The sequence below is a fragment of the Cryptomeria japonica genome, chromosome 1, assembly GCF_030272615.1.
Source record: "Cryptomeria japonica chromosome 1, Sugi_1.0, whole genome shotgun sequence".
In the NCBI taxonomy this organism is placed as follows: Eukaryota; Viridiplantae; Streptophyta; class Pinopsida; order Cupressales; family Cupressaceae; genus Cryptomeria; species Cryptomeria japonica.
The window spans coordinates 337,248,498-337,268,956 of NC_081405.1; the positions used below are offsets into that span (position 1 = coordinate 337,248,498).

The 20,459-nt window shown below is 33.8% G+C and overlaps 1 pseudogene; it reads right to left on the reverse strand.

Annotated features, from left to right (window-relative positions):
- Nucleotides 1–17,643: 17,643 nt before the first annotated feature.
- Nucleotides 17,644–20,439, reverse strand: LOC131857412 (photosystem II CP47 reaction center protein-like; annotated as a pseudogene).
- Between the last annotated feature and the right edge of the window lie 20 nt (nt 20,440–20,459).

The window sequence follows — 20,459 nt, forward strand, 5'->3', positions numbered from 1 at the left end:
ACCATCCACAGTTATATTCCACCATTTGGAAATGGAAGCTTCCAAGGAAGGGTGCAAAATCCACATTTTTTCAAACCAGAATGGAAAGCAGCGTTTGCCCTTAATAGGGTCAGCAATAAAAGAAATGGGATAATGGTCCGATCCTATTCTGTTAATAACAAACAAAGAACATTTATACTTAAGGACCCAATCAGGAGTGATAAGGGATCTATCTAGCCTTACCTGAATAAGATCTCCTCCATCCCTTTGATTAGACCAAGTGTAGGAGGCTCCAAAAAGGTCAACATCAATGAGGGCATTGGCATTGATGAAGTCCATAAGATCAATCCTGCTATCCAGTTGAGCTTGGGTTCCTCCAAATTTGTCAATCTCTTGTAGAGGGGTGTTGAAATCTTCCATCAAAAGCCAACTATCCTGGGAAAAAATCCCTCTTTTCTGCTGGATTTTATCCCAAAACTTACTCCTAGTAGCTTTAGAGTTTAGAGCATAAATGTTGGTGACCACCCATTCCTGTCCTTCAGCAATGCATTTCACTCTCATAGAAATGATATTACCATCTTCATCAATCAAATCTCCATCAATAGTTTTATTATTCCAAAATATGGCAAGCCCACCAGACGCTCCATTAGAACTACTACCACAAACACCCCCCTGTTTAAAGAATTTAAAATTTTCAACTATTTCCTTACTCATTTTAGTTTCCTGAACCAGGATAATGTCCAGCTTATGATCTCTAATAAAATTCTTAAGCACATCCTGTTTATGGAGACCATTTAGGCCTCGTATGTTCTAGGAGATTATCTTCATTTGGAAACCTGGGAGTAGGATTCCTGAATGGTTTGCTACCTTCCATCAGCTATATTTTGTTTTCTCTCCTGGTCCCTATGCCACTTCATAGTTTTATGTCCCTATGGGGATATGGAAAGACCAATATCCACCTTAGACCTGGTTCTAGCTTTAACCCCATTAGAACAACCTGTTGTCTTGTTTTTCTTTTTTCCCACTCCTATTATCTCTTCATCTTCTTCATCTTTATATGCAGATTGTTTACTATTCCAAGGTTCTCCTTTTCTCTGAGAAGAGCTGGGCGAATCAGTTCCAAAACTCTGGAATAGAGAGTTAAGGTTAACTTGGGGTGATTTGAACTGGGTCTTTTTTTCAATGATAACATCTGGACCTTCAGAGTCCTTTGAACACACTTTATTACATTCTTGTTCTGTATCTTTTAGAGACTCATATTGTGATTCATTTATGTTGCCAATCTCACCATCTTCAAGAATTTATTCTATAAGTACATTTTCTTCCTCTTGAATCTGTAAAGCTTCAAATCCATTGATTGTTTTAACTTCAAATACATTCTCTTCATCCTTTCTGACTTCCTTCTGAGGAGTATCCTTGGAAGGACTAGCTTTCCTTTCATCCTTTGTTATATCTTTTGAGTTTCTAGGAAGTCCAATTCCTCCTTCTGATCTACCCTCAGTTTTGTTCATCTTCTCTTTCCAGATCTATTTGACATGATTATTGTGCTTTTGAGCATTCTTTGGGTTACTAGGACAAGCCTTTTCCCAATGTCCAGCTTTATTACAAGAAAAGCACACAAAAGGGAGGGATTCAAACTCTATAACTTGTTCCCACTTACTTAGCTTGGAATTTATTTCGATAGAGCTAGGAAGGTCCATACTCTGTGAGATATTAACACATATCCTCACATACACTAGTCTCTTTCATGTTGCTGTCATAGAGTCTATAGCCACAAGCTCCTCGAAGGAATTAGCAATACTTGAGAACACATCCTCCAACCAAAATTCAAGCAAAAAACTAGGCAACCGCACCAAGATTGGAGCAGATTCAAAAAAGGAATCATTGAGCTCCATTTTTGGAGACCATTTTCTTAAGGATAAAGAAGATTTCCCAAGCATCCAGGGTCCTCCACTCAGAGCCATTTCCAAATATTCACCACAGGAGATGGAAAAGACAAAGAAACCCTTTGACAAGGCTGAGACATCAACCTATCCTTTCAACCTCCATTTTATCTTCACAAAAGACCTAACAACTTCAATATTAGGTCTAGGTCCAACAAATTTCCCCACTAGAGAAAAAGCCATTAGAGAAATATTGTGGTCTATGACCACATCTGGTACTGCAATAGCTAATCTACCTACCTTTCTATCAAAAATATCTTCCACAGAGGGAAAGGTCGATTTACCAGTGGGCTTATTTGCAAATAAACTGTTCCAGGGTTTGAGAACCTTGACTTCAGCCGTCTTTTCCAACTCAGTGTTCAAGTTCTCGGGACCCAAATTTGAAGAATCTTTAGTATTTTTAAAGTCAAGAGGAGGGTCCTAATGCCGTGGGTCCCCATCCTTTTGACCATCCTTATCATCCATCGTAGATCCCAAAGAGACAAGTTGTCCTTGAGCTGCAAAGGCAGCAGAACCAGAGGAACCAGCCGAGTTGTTCCTTCCATTCATAGAATTCAAATTTCCCTCCAGCTGTGCTATTCCCTCCATTCGGCCTTGGTTGCAAAGTGGATTTGTAATTAATAAATATATATTAAATATATAAATATGTATATATATATATTTATATATTTATATATTTTTTAATTAGTGGTTTTAAAATATATCTTTTTGGGATTTCAAAATGTAAAATAGAAAATGGATATTTTAGAAATAAAAAATAAATAAATAAAAATATATTATATGGAAATTTGGAAAATAATCCATTATTGGTGAAATTTGTAAATTAAATCATATGTATTTGGGAACTTTTGAAATTATAAATTAGAGAAAGATATAGTTGGATAATTAATGATTTTCTCATTTTAGTGAAATATTGATTTTGGACGAATCAATACCTATATTAATTTATTTAATTTTATAGGTATAGTTCAAATGCATAAATGAATATTTCAGTGTTTGATTTATGGTGATTTTTTAAATGTAGTATTTTGGAAATTCGGATGGATTAGAAAACTTTGGCCAAATAGTATGTTAAATGAAATGGAAAAATTAACATCATATTAGAGTAGCAAAGATGTGTATTTTCATTTACTGTATTCGCATTTGCTTTTGAAAATGGCAAGTCCTTGGATATGTGTTTTAGTTGTTTCATGAGGTTGTTATCGTATCTGTTCATGTTTCTAGTCAGAGAATCATTAGTTGTTAACTCTGGGCAAGGGCTTGTTTGGCCAAGTGATTTTCTATTGCTTTGAACTCTGTATACTATTTCATGTGTATGCCTTGGGTTTGGGAGTTCATTTGATTTGTGGTTAAGTGTCATATGGGAGAGCGGCTTTCGAGTGGGGGCCGCACCCAAAGTGGTAAGTAGGATAACCCATCGAAATTCATTCTAAGAAAGTGATAACTTAATAATTTATTAGGGGGTTTGATAGATGAAAAACAATAAGTAAGATAATTGTGCCTCACACATGGGTTGAGTGATAGTATAGACCTAGGATGCAATGAGAAGGCATGGAATGGAAAACCAACAACCTTGTCCTCATGAAAGGATTGTTTGGGTCCACATGAGACTTGGATGGGGTTGGAGGTTCGGGAGAGGTTACCAGGGTAACCCAGTGGATGGGGGCTGAGATCTATGGAGGCATGCCAGGGTAACCATACCAAGCTATGTGATGACACTCTTCCCTTATGTTCACTAGTGTGCAATTTGTGTTTCTTTTCTTGGAGCACTATTGTGGGAGTCATATCTGGCTGTTTATGCTTTTTGTGAGTACCTGATATTCATGTTAGATCATGTGACGCTTATGATGGAATGCGAGGATTTAGTTTCGCTAGTGCTCCAATTGTTCTCTTGTATTTACTCCATGTTATGTTTGAAATGAATCCTTTTTCTTCTTCTTGGATCATCCATGTATCTCTTGGACCCTATGTGGTCATATGTATCATTTGTTTTTGTACGCCTCGATGGCAGGATGTAATTGATGTGAACCTTATGTATTTTCCACCTATTATTTATTAGAAGGGTCTTGCATTTGAAGCAGACCCAGAGATGTAGCCCATTAGGGGTGAACTCTGAGATCAATTTTGGTGTTGTATGGTGTATGTGTTCATTTGGTTTCTTTTTATTTTGGATGTATGAATGGCATTATGGTTTAAATGTATAATGTAATTTAGATGATATTAATCTTAAAGGCATGTCTAAAATCAATTAGATGCAGTAATATGGATTATGATGTAATATAGCTAATGTCAGATGTGTATATTCTAACATGCTTGTTAAATCACTTATGGAATTTAATTTCTATGTCCTTGTGGTAATCATTTTATCAAGAGTAGGTTTTGTTAATTGGATTAACAAACCTTAATGTTCATTGGATTAATCTAGTAATCTTCATTGGAAACCCTTTAGGTGTTTAAGTTAAGTCTTCCACTTGTGCAAATATTATTGCAATATTGAATTTAATGCATCTTAAGGTTCACCGATGTTTAAAAAATAAAAATTATTTGCACTCTTTTCGAGAGTTTTAGTTGTATCCTTTAGGGTTTCTTGGCGAGGCATTACATTTGGTATCAGAGCCAAAGGTTGCAAACACTAGGATCTATGGTGTATCTTGTGCCCTTATTTGGTGTAATGTGTATAGTCTTTATGTTGTATGCTTATCCTCATGTTGTATGCATGTGGTTGAGGCATAGGATCTTGAAGATCTTGAGAACTCATGCTCTGTTCTTTTTGCTTATTCTGTCGGAAAAACCCTAATTGTGTGTAACGTGTGTGCTCACACGTTGCTTTCACCTTCTTGATGTTGGTGCTTATTGAGTGATTTTATGTGGTTTGATTGCTTATTAGATATCTTGGTCTATGATTACTCTTATTACAGAGAGGATCATATGTACCTCCCAAATTGATGTTGTATTCTCTTGACTAACCCATTGGGTTGGACAGTGCTTGTCTTGAATCTGAAAGTATGAGATGTGCTTGTATTGTGATTATGATATGGCCTAGTGTCATGATATTGAAGAAATTGTATGGCAGATGTTGAGTGCTTATGATGTAGTGAATTGAATGTATATCAACCTTCCTCCTCTTTCTCTCTAGGAATTAAAATGTTTCTATATGTGTATTTATCACTTGTGTATGTTTTCTGATTGCGAGTGAATGTTGTGACTTCATGAACCCTTGTGTGAGCCTAATGATTCTACTATGCATTTGGATAATAAGAGGGCTATGGGTTATAAAGATTATAACGGATTTTGGGAGGAAATTCTATGTTTTTCATAAAGGAATTCACCATGTGTATTGTAGGAGTAACATAATGAATTTCTATCTTAAGCACTGTGCAATAATGTATGTACAGTTGACATGTGAAACTGACTTGTTTATAATAAGATGTGTAAAAGGGATCATATTATAGCGGTTGGGAGGGAATTGATGTGTTATCATTAAATATTTCATTATGTGTTTCATAATACCGACTCAAATGATGACCTATTTGAACAATGTAACTATGTACTTTCTTTTGGATATATATAATTGACTTAGTATGAATAGAAGGTGCAAATGAAAGAAATATTTTATGTGCATGCATAATTATTTATTATTTAGTTGATAGCTCCTCTTCCATCTTCTTCTTGTACTTTGATTTTCTATGAAAGGTTGCAAATAATGATGTATTTCGTATTGAGTAGGAGTAGTGAGTGTTTCACAAGAGCTCTTGCATGAAAGAAAAGATTGTCTGTCTTGATTTCATTTTTGGAAAATTAGGGCATTTAGTAGCATCCATAATATTTAGAAATGTCATGATAGGCCAATTGGCATTCTTCTAAAATGGTATTGAAATGAAAATCGTACAATAAAGATGATAGGCATATAGATAGGAATTTAAGCATGCTTGTGTGACCTTGTTGATTTATGTGCATATGTATGAAATGGGTCGACTAGCAAACTCTCTTCCTCTTCTCTCTATCTAGTTATAAAGATACAAATAAATGCTACTAAATAACGCATTGATTTGAATAGAAGTATTTAATTGGTTGTCAATAATTATTATAGGGAAATAATAAGGAATGTTTGATCAATTCTGCATTAAGAATCCAAAGTGTACATTGCATATTAGGATATCACGAAAAGTATGTTTACAGGTAAGTGGAATACTTTTTGCATATATATTATGATTAGTCATATGATTTTGTCGCTTAACATATCATGTTAGAGAAACTAGTATTGATTTAGATAGAGTTATGAATGACGTGTAGAATGTGTATAAAGCATATGAAATTGTATTTTTGTGTTTTGGATTCATGTGGAAAGATGGAAGTCTTAAGCTTCATAAAGAAAATTTGCATGGTTAGTAATGTGAATATGAATGCTGAGTAGAATTAGTGAAAGATATAGAAATGATGCTACTTCCTTATTTAATTTGAATTGTAAAGAATGTGTTATTTAATGAAAATCCTAGTAGAGTGGATAAATGGTGATAGATATAGTGCGTCCAAGTGTTATTAATTTTATTGCGAGTTTGGAAAATATTAAATAATTTGGAATTTATGCTTAAGAGTTTCTTGAAAAGGGTAATGTTAGGAATGTGATTACTTGGTAATATGATATCATGTAGAATGAAATTTACATAATGAGTGTATTCTCTGTTTGTGTGTAATTACATATTATTACCTCCCGACATATGTATGCCTACATAAAGGATAGTTAGATGAAATTTCATGTGTATACAAGATTGCATTAATAAAGAAATATAGTTAGTGTAATAGCCTTAAATGTCTAAATTTTCACTCTCTATCGCACTCAGGACATGTGATCTTGGGTTTTGCGTGGCAATTACTCCATAAGGTGTGACTAAAGATGGTTGCCTTGTTTTGAGTTTTGATTGTGACAATGTTTTAACTATCTTTTGACTAGTGTTGTGTGACTATGGGGCTAGCATTTTATTTTGAGACTTTTTATTATGGAATAACCACTAAATTCTCGTTTCTTTTTATTTTAATTATGACTCTTGTCATGTTTTCGATTTTGTTGAATTTCGAGATTGTTGGCATCTTTCTTTATTTTATTGTGGATTTGGTAATTTTAATTTGGAATTACTATCGCTTGGGGTGTTAGGTGGTCATTCTGAGCATTTGAATTAGCTAACCCTTGTTATGTGGTAAGTGATATTTCTATCATGTTCGTTAGAACCTCTGATAGTGTGCTAAGGGAGAACACCACATATAGTGGATTTAGGAATAATGAGGTAATCAATAGTGTTATATTAAATTAAGAAAATTAAAAGTGTATTTCTATGATGAAACTCATTTGTATCAAAGATTTATTATAAAGAAGTGTAAACTAGATTTAGTGAATTGTGTATTACGCCTTGGATAATTGGGAAGGATTTGCAAACTCATTTCTTTGACTAGTGTGTTGGAATGCCTACATGGATTCTATTTGAATTAAGTTGACATTAAGTGTCGTTGTATGTAAATTATATTCACATGCTCACTTAGATTGAGATTGTATTGTGCCTTAATTTTTGATGTTGTGGTGTTACCATTGTTTTAGTTTTATACCTTGAACCTTTATGATTTCTATGTATATACATTATGGACCCTCAAGGTAGTATGCTACCCTTTTAATGACAGAATTTGTGTACTTAACCTTGAGTATGATATGCTGCCCTAGTAATGTAGGAAGGAAAATATATGTGTAAGATGATATATCAGATGTGAAATTATCATCATTATGATGAGTGTTGATGTGATAGGAGTGTTTTTCATATTTGGGTAGAGCAAGTTATGATGTTGCACTCTGTGTTATATGCTTTGGATAAGAATTTCAATAGATATTGTATGACTTATGTGAATACTTAATGAAATTATGGTTCCTAGTAGTTGAATAAATAATTGGCATGCGTAACCTAGATGGTGAAAGATGATGTGACTAATATCATGCTTGTGTAGCACATTTCTTTTTAGTAATTAAGGATTGTGCAGGAAAATTTATTGAAAACCTATTTGAGTTAGAAAAGGATTGAAATAATTTTGTTAAGATAGTTGATTTGAATGTTGATCTCGTTACGTTAGTAGGCTGATTTTATAGATTGCAACTTTTTACATTAATATAGTCAAGATTCTAGATTATATAATGTGAGTACTTTGACTTGTGGTGTCCCTATGTTCCTACCCTAGACTTGTGACTTCCAGGAGTAAGTTGAACCCTAGGGGGGGAGGATGTAGTACCCCTTCCCTGATCATACTGTTCACGTGTGTACTTTGACTAAGTTTGACTTTTCAATACTTTTGTAGACCCCCCCCCTCCCTTGGTCATGATGTTTATGTGCATCTAGTATGCTATCATGATGACATATGCTTTAATGTGTGTGTGTTCTAGTTAATGATGATTATGCATTAATTTATTGATGATGATTAAATGTTGATTTCAATTACGCATTAATGATTTATCAGTTTCATCTGATTTATCATCATTGGATTCCTCATCGGCTATTAAGCATGTCTTTCTATCTCTTCTTCTAAAGTCTCAGTGTCCTTTGTAATGATTATCTTTCTGTCTATCATCTCGGTAATCTCTCTTTTTAGTAGAATCTTTGTCAGGATAGATAGAAGCCATATGTCCAATCTTATCGCAATTGAAACATTTCAAAGGTAGTTTTCCTTTATACTTACCTTTGCCTCTCGGTAACCTTTTGGCTAATAATGCTTCAAACTCTTCCTGCTTTCTAATTTCCTCATACAATTTGTGTACTTCTTCCATGTTCTTATGAAATCTTTCACTTGCTCCACTGTGATCTCCTTCAAAGTACTTGTACTTTCTTTCATTGTAATCATTAGATTCATCAAGATGAAAAGAACTAAATGTAGATTCAACTTTATTTACTGAAGATCCACTGTTATCAAAGTTACTTAACTCAAATGCATGTAGCTTACCAATAGTAGCATCTAAAGAAACTGGCATATTAGGTATAGACCTCAATTCATTGATTGCAGAGACTCAGATTGCATAAGCCGGTAGAAGGGTTCTTAACAACTTACTTGTTATATCCTTTTCTTCAATAATTCCACTTGCTCCTTTAGTTTTGTACTATACTGGGTTATGTTCTCACCTTCATTCATCCTCATAGATTCAATTTGTCCTCTTAGACTATCTACTTTTGCTCTTTGAACATGTTCATCACTGCCATATACAGATATGAGCTTGTCCCATATTGCCTTTGCATCATGGCAGCCTTCTAGATCATTAAACTCTGAGTCGATCAATGCAGATGTTATTTCAATCATTGCTTGGATATGTTCTTGCTTTGCCTTTATTTCTTCCATAGTCAATGGATAGGTGCTCAGTGTGATGAAATCATTCTCCAGATAATATACATCATATTCTCCAATTCCTGATAGGTGCAGCTTCATCCTTTTCTGCCATGTAGAGAAACTTGACTTGTTCAGCTTCGGTGCATCCCTCTTATACATCTTTGGATCTTTGCCTCAAGTACCTCTAAACTTTTTCTTCTGGAGTCCAAAGCTTTGATACCAATTGATAGTTCTGATACTTAATGTAAGTATAGATCCAATAGCCAACAAGATGAGAGGGGGGGGGTGAATCATACAAACTTAATCTTCCATAAAAACATTAGATTCAACCTCGGTAACATATACTTCAGTAATATAGCCAAAACTGCTAAACATGCAAACTCAAAAGCATATAAACATCATATCACTCATAACACTAGATTTAACGTGGAAACCCAAATAGGGAAAAACCACTGTGGGATTTCAGACCCACTAAGAAATATACTCTTCTAGAGTATGCTTGGTTAAAAGAAAATCCTGTTAAAGATTACAAACACATTGCTAGATGTAACCCGATTAAGGGATTTCCCTTAGATCTGTTAGGATCTTTACCATGTTAAAGAATTTCAAACACTCAATCAGAATGTCACCTTGCTAGAGGGTTTTACAAATAAGACTGTTAAGTCCACTCGATTAAGAGATTTTCTGTCACTTTCACAAAATAACAATAATAAAAATCTATTTGCAACTTCACATCTAAAATGCTAAAGCAGATTCTTATGTGTTCAATACAATCTAGACATAGAACTAATCTTGTCCATCTGCTGGGCTTCTATACTCTATTATTCAAACAGGTCTTCAAGCTTCTGTGCTCGGTAATCACTATGTAGCATCCCTGTGCATACATTTTCCCGCATACATTGTTTATCAACAGTTCCCTATTTATAAACAATTCACCAACCACTTAATCTCCTTGATCACACTTCCCATGATCAATCATAGCCATCAGATCTTCAAACTTGTCCAGGTTCAATGTATCCTTCGATCTGAAAAATGTTTTACGCCACCTAGGAACTTGCATACATTTCTTGGAACTTGTGCTAGGGTAATGCGGTTCAATCTATATTGTAGATCTTCATGCCGATTTTCCTTTGCCATAGATTCATTAACAAACTTCATGCATGACATACAAATCATTTAATCAGTTCCAGCTCATTAGCTTCCTTCATTAAGTAACACATGTAACCATTTAATGTATTCTATTGCATCTCAGTTACAACTCGGTAACAACTCGATAAATACTAAACTTCACTCGGTAGACATTCCGCCTTCATTAATCGATAGCAATAACCTTAGGGTTTACTGACTAGGTTCCTTAGGGTTTACCGACTAGGTTCTTTGCTCGGTAACACAGTATAGTATTAACCTTACAATTTACAACATATGTATGATGTTAAAACAATCTAAACATCATGATCTCATCATTGTCTGACTCGGTAACAGTTGCCCATTGAATACCTTATTCATCCCCTTATTCATCATATTCTTTCTGTGTCTTTTATCGACATCTTTATACTCATCAAATCATACTTCTCAAGATATGGCAACATCATACTAAATTAGAAAATCAATTTCTTGACATCAATGACAAAATAATAATAATAAGATAGTAAAGATCCTTAATCAGTTATATCCATAATCATCAACAACCTTCTCAATATCCTTATTGAAATGCCAACAATCTCCCCCTTTGGCATTGATGGCAAAACCAATTGATTTGACCTAATTGATTCGGATTGCTATGAGTTGTTTGTGAGATTTTGAAATGCTCTCTTCCTGTCATCAAAATTCTCCCCCATACATTAGACTTCTCCTCTTTTCTCCAGTCTTCTCCAGTCTTCTTCTTCAATCTTCTTCAGTCTTCTCCCCCTTTGACAACAATGCCAAAGTAAAGAACTAAAACATAATTTCTTCCTGTATGAAGTGAATTCCTGCTATAATGTGTCAACTTAGTCTCGGTCAGAGCATTTTGTCTTCAATTCTTGTTTCCTGTATTGTATCCTGCACTGTTTCCTATACACCTTTAGAAAACATCCTAAAGTGTGTAAATCAACATCAACTCTTAAAAGATATTCGATAGAGTCATCGAATTGATGCTTTCACCAAACTCGGTCAATGAGTAGAAGATAGGGGTAGGACCCCTAACTTACTTTTGAGATACTCAAAAGTGTCCCTTGGTAGTGGCTTGGTGAAGATATTTGCTATTTGTTCCTTTGTGCTAACATACTCCAACACCACTTTCTTCTCTTGAGCTTCTTCTCTAAGATAATGATATTTGATAGAGATGTGCTTTGTCTTAGAGTGCATAACAGGATACTTTGAAATGTTAATGGCACTAGTATTGTCACAGAATATAGTTACTGGCTCGGTAACTTTCTCATTTATACCTTCCAACAGTTGTTTGATTCATGCTATGTTGGTACAATTCAATGCTGCAACAACGTATTCAACTTCTGCTATTGACTGTGAAACACATCCTTGTTTCTTGCTAAGCCAACTCACTAGTCTTTCTCCTAAAAAGAAAGCTCCTCCACTTGTGCTTTTTCTGTCATCAATGTTGCCTGCCCAATCAGCATCAATATAAACTTTTAAATCAAAATCATTTCCTTTCTGATATACTAAGCCATAATCCTCGGTGCCTTTCAAGTATCTAAAAATTCTTTTGATTGCTGTCATGTGTGTTTCCTTAGGATCTGCAGAGAATCTTGCAACTATACCTACTGCATGTGCTATGTCTGGACTGCTGTGAACAACATATTGTAGCTTTCCAATCATGGATCGGTAAAGTGTCTCATCAACAGATGTAGATTCATCATTCTTTGATAGTTTACAGTTGGTAGTCATAGGAGTACTTACTGGTTTTGAATCCTCCATTCCAAATTTCTTCAAGATTTCCTTTATGTACTTGGATTGAGTAATGAAAATCTCATTTTTCATTTGCAGTATTTGTAAACCTATAAAATACTTTATCTCACCGATTAATGACATCTCAAATTGTTTACTCATTTCATTTCCAAAGTTCTTGCATAAAGAGTCATTTCCACAAAATATGATATCATCAACAAATATGGCTGAGATCAGTATTCCATTTTCATCATTCTTCATGTATATATTGTTGTTTTCACTTGTCCTTATAAAACCAATCTTAATCAAATAAGAGTGCAATCTTTCATACCATGCTCTAGGTGCTTGTTTCAGACCATATAATGCTTTGTTCAATTTACATACCTGATCTTTACTCTTGTCTTCAACAAATCCTTCAGGTTGTTCAATAAAAACTTCTTCTTCTAATATTCCATTTAGAAATGCAAATTTGACATCCATTTGATATACCTCAAAGTTTTTGAAAGCAGCATATGCCAACAATGTTCTTACTCCTTCAAGTCTAGCCACAGGTGCGAAAGTTTCACCATAATCAATTCCTTCTTCTTGGGAATAACCTTTGCAAACTAGTCTTGCTTTATTTCGAATGACCTCACCTTTTTCATTTAGCTTATTTCTGAAAATCCACTTTGTACCGATTACAGTTTTGTCCTTCAGTCTTGGGATTAGTGTCCATGTGTCATTCTTCTTGATTTGATCAATCTCTTTTGTCATAGCATTTATCCAATCTTCACTGTTAAATGCCTCTTTCACTATTCTTGGTTCAGATTCAGATATCAGACATGTGTTCTGTCTTAGTTTGTTCCTTGTCATCACTGGATCATCCTTATCTCCTATAATCTGACTTGGTGCATGATGTCTTCTGACATACTTGGCTAATACAGGCTCGGTAGGCTCTGTATGATCTTCTTCATCACTCGGTAACTGGATATTCTCTTCATTTTCTTCAACAGTTTTCTCGGTAGGACTTGTCGGTTGAACATAGACAAATTCATCATAATTTTCTGGTTCTTTGGAATTTCCTTCATCATTTCTTTCTACAAATTCATCAATTTTCACATTTGCACTTTCTACTATTTTGTTAGATGATTTGATCAGACATTTAAATGCTTTGCTTCTAGAAGAATAACCTAGAAATGTTCCTTCTTCACTTTTCTGATCAAACTTGCCATTTCTATCATCTTTGTGTACATAGCATCTACTTCCAAAGATTTTAAAATAACTTACATTAGGTTTCTTGTCATACCAGATTTCATATGGTGTCTTCAAAGTACCTTTCTTCAGTTGTACTCGGTTCAGGGTGTAAACTGCTGTGCTTATTGCTTCTCTCCAAAATGTTTGTGGCACTTTCTTTTCAATCATCAGGGTTCTGGCACAATCCACAATAGATCTGTTTCTTCTCTCAGTAATTCCATTTTGTTGTGGAGTTCTCAGTGCAAAGACTTGTCTTTTAATACCATGATCATTGCAGAATAAGTTGAACTCATCAGATGTGAACTCTCCTCCTCTATCTGATCTAAGACATTTTAGTTGTCTTCCTGTTTCATTTTCAACTCTTGCCTTGTACCATTTAAACAATTGAAAAGCTTCTGATTTTTCTTTTAAAAACATTACTGACACCATCCTTGAGTAGTCATCCACAAATAATATGAAATATTTATCACCATAATAACTTTGAACTTTCATAGGACCACAAAGATCAGTGTGCACAAGATCTAAAATTCCCTTAGAAGTGTAAGACTTACTTTTAAAGCTTGATCTTGTCATTTTACCCATCTAACATCCTTGACACATAGCATTCTCAGGTTTTTCAAGACTTGGTAGACCTCTTACTCGGTGCTTCTTACTTATTTTGATCAGATTATCAAAATTTACATGACAAAACCTTTTATGCCATAACCAGGTATCATCTATCTTTGCATACAGACACTTGTTTCGAGTTGAGTCAAGGTGAAATGTATTACCTTTTGTTTGTGTCCCGGTAGCAGCTAACTTTCCATGCTTGTCATGAACTTTGACAATTCCTTTCTAAAATTCTATTCAGTAACCTGTATTGTTTAGCTGTGCTACACTCAACAAATTGTATTTCAAACCTTCAACCCAATAAACATCATTGCATTTTGCATTGTCAAGAAGTGTTATAGATCCTTTACCTCTTACTGGACATGGTGCATCATTACCAAATCTTACATAGCCTCCATCATAATCTTCTAACACAACAAACTTGTGTTTATCACCTGTCATATGATGTGAGCATCCACTATCTATGATCCAAGAATCATTAGTATTTATGTGAGATATTAGGGCTTTTTCTTCATACCTTTCTTCATCTGATCCATTGTTGATAGCCATATAAACTACTTCCTCTGTATCAGTTTCATCTGATTTATCATCGTTGGATTCCTCATCGGCTATTAAGCATGTCAATCTATCTCTTTTTCTGAAGTCTCGGTGTCCTCTGTAATGATTATCTTTCTGTCTATCATCTTGGTAATCTCTCTTTTCAGTAGAATCTTTGTCAGGATAGTTAGAAGCCATATGTCCTATCTTATCACAATTGAAACATTTCAAAGGTAGTTTTCCTTTATACTTACCTTTGCCACTTGGTAACCTTCTGGCTAATAGTGCTTCAAACTCTTCCTGCTTTCTGATTTCCTCATACAGTTTGTGTACTTCTTCCATGTTCTTATGAAATCTTTCACTTGCTCCACTGTGATCTCCTTCAGAGTACTTGTACTTTCTTTCATTGTAATATCCTTATTGAAATGCCAACAATCTCCCATTGTCTGTTATAATGCCAAATGCCAACAAATGTATCATGTATGTGGATGTATGGGGTGCAAGGAGATGGGTTCTCATCACTCACTATGGTGAGACATGAGAAGTCATGATTCTCCTTCACCGGTGTATTTACCGTGTTTTTATGAATATATGCATGTGTGTATCGATGATGTAGGAAATTGCAGGTTTGAGTACCATGTGGGTACGAGGTATAGACTCCACCTAGTTTCATAGGTTTGAGCATACCTTATTGATTCGATGGATGTGAGAGAAGATAAGTTCTTAAACCCTTCGTGTTACCCCTAGTTATGCTCAATGTGAGTGGTGTCGATTGTCTGTGAGTTCTCTTTTTATTTGGTTTGCGGGTCATGTGCCTAATTAGGTTACTTAAGTTCATATTATGCAATGGGTGAAATGATTTAATTAATCTTAAGCATTTTAATTGGTAAAATTTGTTTATTTCTCATTCGTAATTAAATCAAATTAATTATTATGACCCCTTTTAAATGATTAGTTGATAAATCAAATCGTTAAATTCAATTAACTAGTGAGTTGATCAATTCAAATTGTGAAATGTAATTGTATTATGCATTTTGAATTTATTAAAAATAAACTTTTGAAGAAAATTAAAATATCTCCAAAATATCTTACCATTGATTTTGAATATGTAAATTTGAAGTTTTATATAAAATTAAAAAAAAACAAATTTTGGAGAGGAAAAAGCATTTTTGAATATTAACTTTGTGGAAATGATTTATTTGGTCAAAGATAATTTCAACCTAAAATGGATTTTTAGGTCAAAAAAATTCCTTTTAACCTATATTTTTCATGAAATTTGGGGGAAGTTGTTTTTGGGGAAAGTTTTGGAGGAAATTTGGGCATCCTTGTTTGAAAAAATCTTCCAGGTTGCAGAATGGGCTCTTCTTCAACTACTTCCAAGATTGCATATTAAGGTTGGATTCTTGTTTAAATTCCTTTGTTTTTTCTTTTAAAAGAAATTTTATTTTGATTTGAAAGAAATCTATGTGTGTGTTTTGGTTGAAAAATCTCTTAAATTTGTGGAATAAGAAGAGTTGTAATTAAAATTTGAATTTAGATCTTCATTGATTTCATTTCCAATTCCCAAATCAATTTCTTGTTTGATCAAAATTGGTTTCAAAATTGAAATTGGGTGTGGCTGTTCATAGTGGGTTTTTGTCAAAAATTTCATATGGATGCTTTCAAATTTTGTTTTAAACTGAGAAGTTAGTTTTTGAATGGAAAAATTATTACCCTTTATTTTAATAAATTAATATCAATTGACGCAATGTTTCATTTTAATTAATTCTTATCTAGTGCTATGCAATTATGCATAGAAAAACTGGAGGGATCATTTCTTCAGATCTATATTTATAGGGGAACCTAAAAAGAAACAAGAATATACATTCATTGGTCATTCTCTATCAGAATGGTTAAAATATTCTATGAAGAAATTATCCCTTCCAACTCGAAGACTAAAAGTCTAATCTTGCCGAAGAAATTCGATTGATTGGCCAAATACTTTTGGATCTTTACATCATTTTTATTCATCGGAGAATCAAAATGCCAGTTATCCTCAACCTCCATATTTGTCTAGACGATGCCGCTTTTTGTTTTGATTAAATAGATTCTATTTAATATTTTTCGTAATTCAAAATTGAATTCCAAATAGTATTTATTCCATACTTTTTGTAATTCCAAATAGTATTTATTCCATACTTTTTGTAATTTCAAATAGTATTTATTCCATACTTTTGTCAATTGAAAAGAATATCTATTTAATGTTTTTACGAATTCAATATAGAATCTTTTCAATACTTTTTTCCATTCCAAATAATACTTCTGGAATGATTTTGAAAAAGCATACTCATCCAGTACAATTTCGGATTCTAAATCATCCAATGTAGTTTCAGATTCTAAATCGTCCAATACAGAATCTGATTTTAAAGAATACTTAGAGTATTCATTAAATACTTTTGATAAAAAGACGTTCTTCAACAAATGGAATCTCTTAAACGTTTTTTCAAAATGCTCGTCAATTTGAATCTTGTATTTATTCAATATTAGTTGAATGAAAATTTCGATGTTATCATCCTTTTCTATTTGATTTGTATATTTATTATCTTTATCAAGAATATTGAGTAGCATAAAGAAAGAATGATGCTTTAATTTATCTCTGTAATTGAAGATCTTGTTCAATAATATATTCTTGTTAAGTTCATATAATTCATTCATGCGATAATCCACATCCAGGACAATTTCATTATAGTAACCCTGATTAGGCTTAGTTATTGATAGAGTAAATTGATCTGTTATTTTAAGAACAAATTTTTTCAATTGAAAATCATCATTTAATGTTAATTCTTCTTTATTTTGATCACCGAATGAAGAAGATCTGATAAAATATCATAATTTACAGAAGGATTTTTAAGAAATGTTTTGATCCATAGAGAATGACCAATGAATGTATATTCGAAACCAAAAGGAATGTATAAACCAATGCTTCCATAGATTCGATCATAGTTTATAATTAATAGAGATAGCTTTCATACTAATTACAACATTTTCCATAAAAAAAGTGGAATAAAAAAATTTTGATTCCTGAGATGCCATTTCTCACTATTGCATTAACGAACGGAGCAATACCATATTATACCACTTGTCTTTTAGTAGTTGGATCTCCCAGTTTTTGGAATGTCCCAAATTCTACTTGAGCATCCAAATCTGGATCAATACCGGCAAAAACATCTCTGAATAGAGTTCTAGCACCATGCCAAATATGTCCAAAAAAGAAAAGAAGAGAAAATGTAGCATGCCCAAAAGTAAACCAACCCCTTGGGCTACTCCGAAAAACACCATCCGATTTCAAAGTAGCACGATCTAACTCAAAAATTTCACCTAATTGTGTGCGTCTAGCATATTTTTTGACTATAGCAGGATCACCAAAACTAACTCCATCAAGTTCACCACCATAGAACTCAACAGTTACACCTACTTGTTCAACACTATATTTTGATTCTGCTCTCCTAAAAGGAACATCGGCTTTCACAATTCCTTCTTGATCTACTAGAACGACTGGAAATGTTTCGAAAAAGGTAGGCATATGACGTACAAAAAGCTCATGTCCATTTTTATCTTTGAAAATAGGGTGTCCTAACCAACCAACAGCAATTCCATCTCCATTGTCCATTGCACCCACCCTGAATAACCCCCCTTTAGCTAGATTATTCCCAATGTAATCATAAAAAGCAAGTTTTTCGAGAATTTTTGACCAAGCTTCTGATAGACTCAGATTTTCAGCTAGACCGGCACGAACTCGTCGATCTATTTCTTGTTGGAAGTATCCCTGATCCCACTGGTAACGAGTAGGACCAAATAATTTGATCGGAGTGGTTGCGGAACCATACCACATTGTTCCGGCCACAATGAAAGCTGCAAAAAACACAACAACAATACTACTGGAGAGGACAGTTTCAATATTCCCCATACGTAATCCTTTGTATAAACGTTGGGGAGGATGAACACTGAGATGGAATAGACCTGCTAATATACCCAATATACCTGTTGCAATATGATGAGAAGCTATTCCTCCCAGAACAAAAGGATCAAAACCTTCAGCTCCCCATGCCGGATTTACAGGCTATATTTTTCCAGTTAGTCCATAAGGATCAGACACCCATATTCCAGGGCCATACAAACCCGTTACATGAAACACTCCGAATCCGAAACAAGCTACTCCTGAGAGGAATAAATGAATTCCAAAAATCTTAGGCAAATCTAAAGAAGGTTTTCCTGTACCGGAATCACAGAATACGTCTAAATCCCAATATACCCAATGCTAGATAGCTGCTAAAAAGCACAAGCCAGAACCGTGACCATGAAAATGGCTCCTTCTTTAGTGAGATTATATGAACAAATGCTTGAACCAAAATATGTAATTGCTATGGGAGCCTGTACTATTATAGGAGGAATGTTTAGTACAGATTCTTATAGTACTATTTGCGGAGTAGATAAGTTAATTCCTGTGGATATCTATTTGCCGGGTTGCCCTCCTAAACCAGAAGCTATTATAGATGCTATAATAAAACTTCATGAAAAAATAGCTCAAGAAATATCTGAAGATAGAAACGAGTTTCAACAAGGAAAGAGGTATTTCACTAGAAAACATAGGTTTCATTTTGGATCCAGTATTCTTATTGGAAATAAGGAGGAGAAGTTTTTTCATCAATCTTATGAATCTCGGTTTGAGTCGACTTTAGAGATAACTCCCAAAACATCTGAACCCATTTCAAAGATATCATACCCTTTTAAAAATTTGAAGAAAATACGAGAGGTTGCTGGCGAATGAATAATCGTTAGTAAAATACAACATTAATAAAAATGTTTTAACCTTCCATAGATCAACTATTCTATTCTTTTCTAATCCCCTGAAATATTGAAAAGCGTCTTGCCGCCCTTTCAACAATTTGAATTTTTCACTAGGTTTCTTAGTATAATTAATACTTATAGGTGATTCATCTATTGACAAATCATCAAAGAACCCTTTGAAAAATTCCAATTCTGAAAAGGAATAAGATTCTCTTATTCGATCTGATTCTTCTTGTTCCATTTTTTCTTGTTCCATTTTTTCTTGGAACATTTCTTCTAATATTTTCTTACATTTATCCCTTATTTCCTTGATTTTTTGCAGTTGCTCTTTGTAGTTTTCGATTTCTTCAACTCTTTCTTTCCTTTTTGAAATTATGGAACCTTCTGATCTTGAAGAGAAATCAAATTCTTCTGTTTGAACTAATTTTTTTTCTAGTTGCTCAATTTCGTTTTCTAGTCCCTCAATAATTTCGTTTTTATGAATTATCGATTCCCTCCATTCATAAAGGTTTTCAAGTTCTTTTTCAGGTTCCCAATATTCGTTTGGAATCGAATTAAAACATGAATCAATCTCCCATTCGACGCCATTCAATTCCTTCTCTGAAGGACTTTCCCAACTTATTGTTTCTTGCTTCTCAGATATTCTATCATCTATCTGATTCAGATTTGTGTTAGAACTTGATAAAATCCAAACATGTTCTTTTGGATTGAGCAAGCAACGTTGATATCTCCTTTTGCCTTTTGGAAAAGACATAAAAAGATGCGGAACAAGCAACAAATTTTTCTTTCTAGCCCCAAAATGTTGTACAGATGGAAATATCTTCATCAAATTATATGATGATTTGTCTCTTTCAATTAAAGCTCGAGTATTTAAAAAATAGAAAAGTAATGGTAATGCTATTATCATTACAACTTTTATTGCTTTCCCTTTTAAAATAAATATACGTATATCCCATATAAGTAATGTACTAAGAATCCGAAAGTCAAAAAGCTTAACAACACTTTCTCGACCAGAAAATATTTGACTTAGCAATCTCACCAAATTGGATTCGTTCCATGGAACGAATATTTCCATCATGTTATCTTTCAATTTCGACT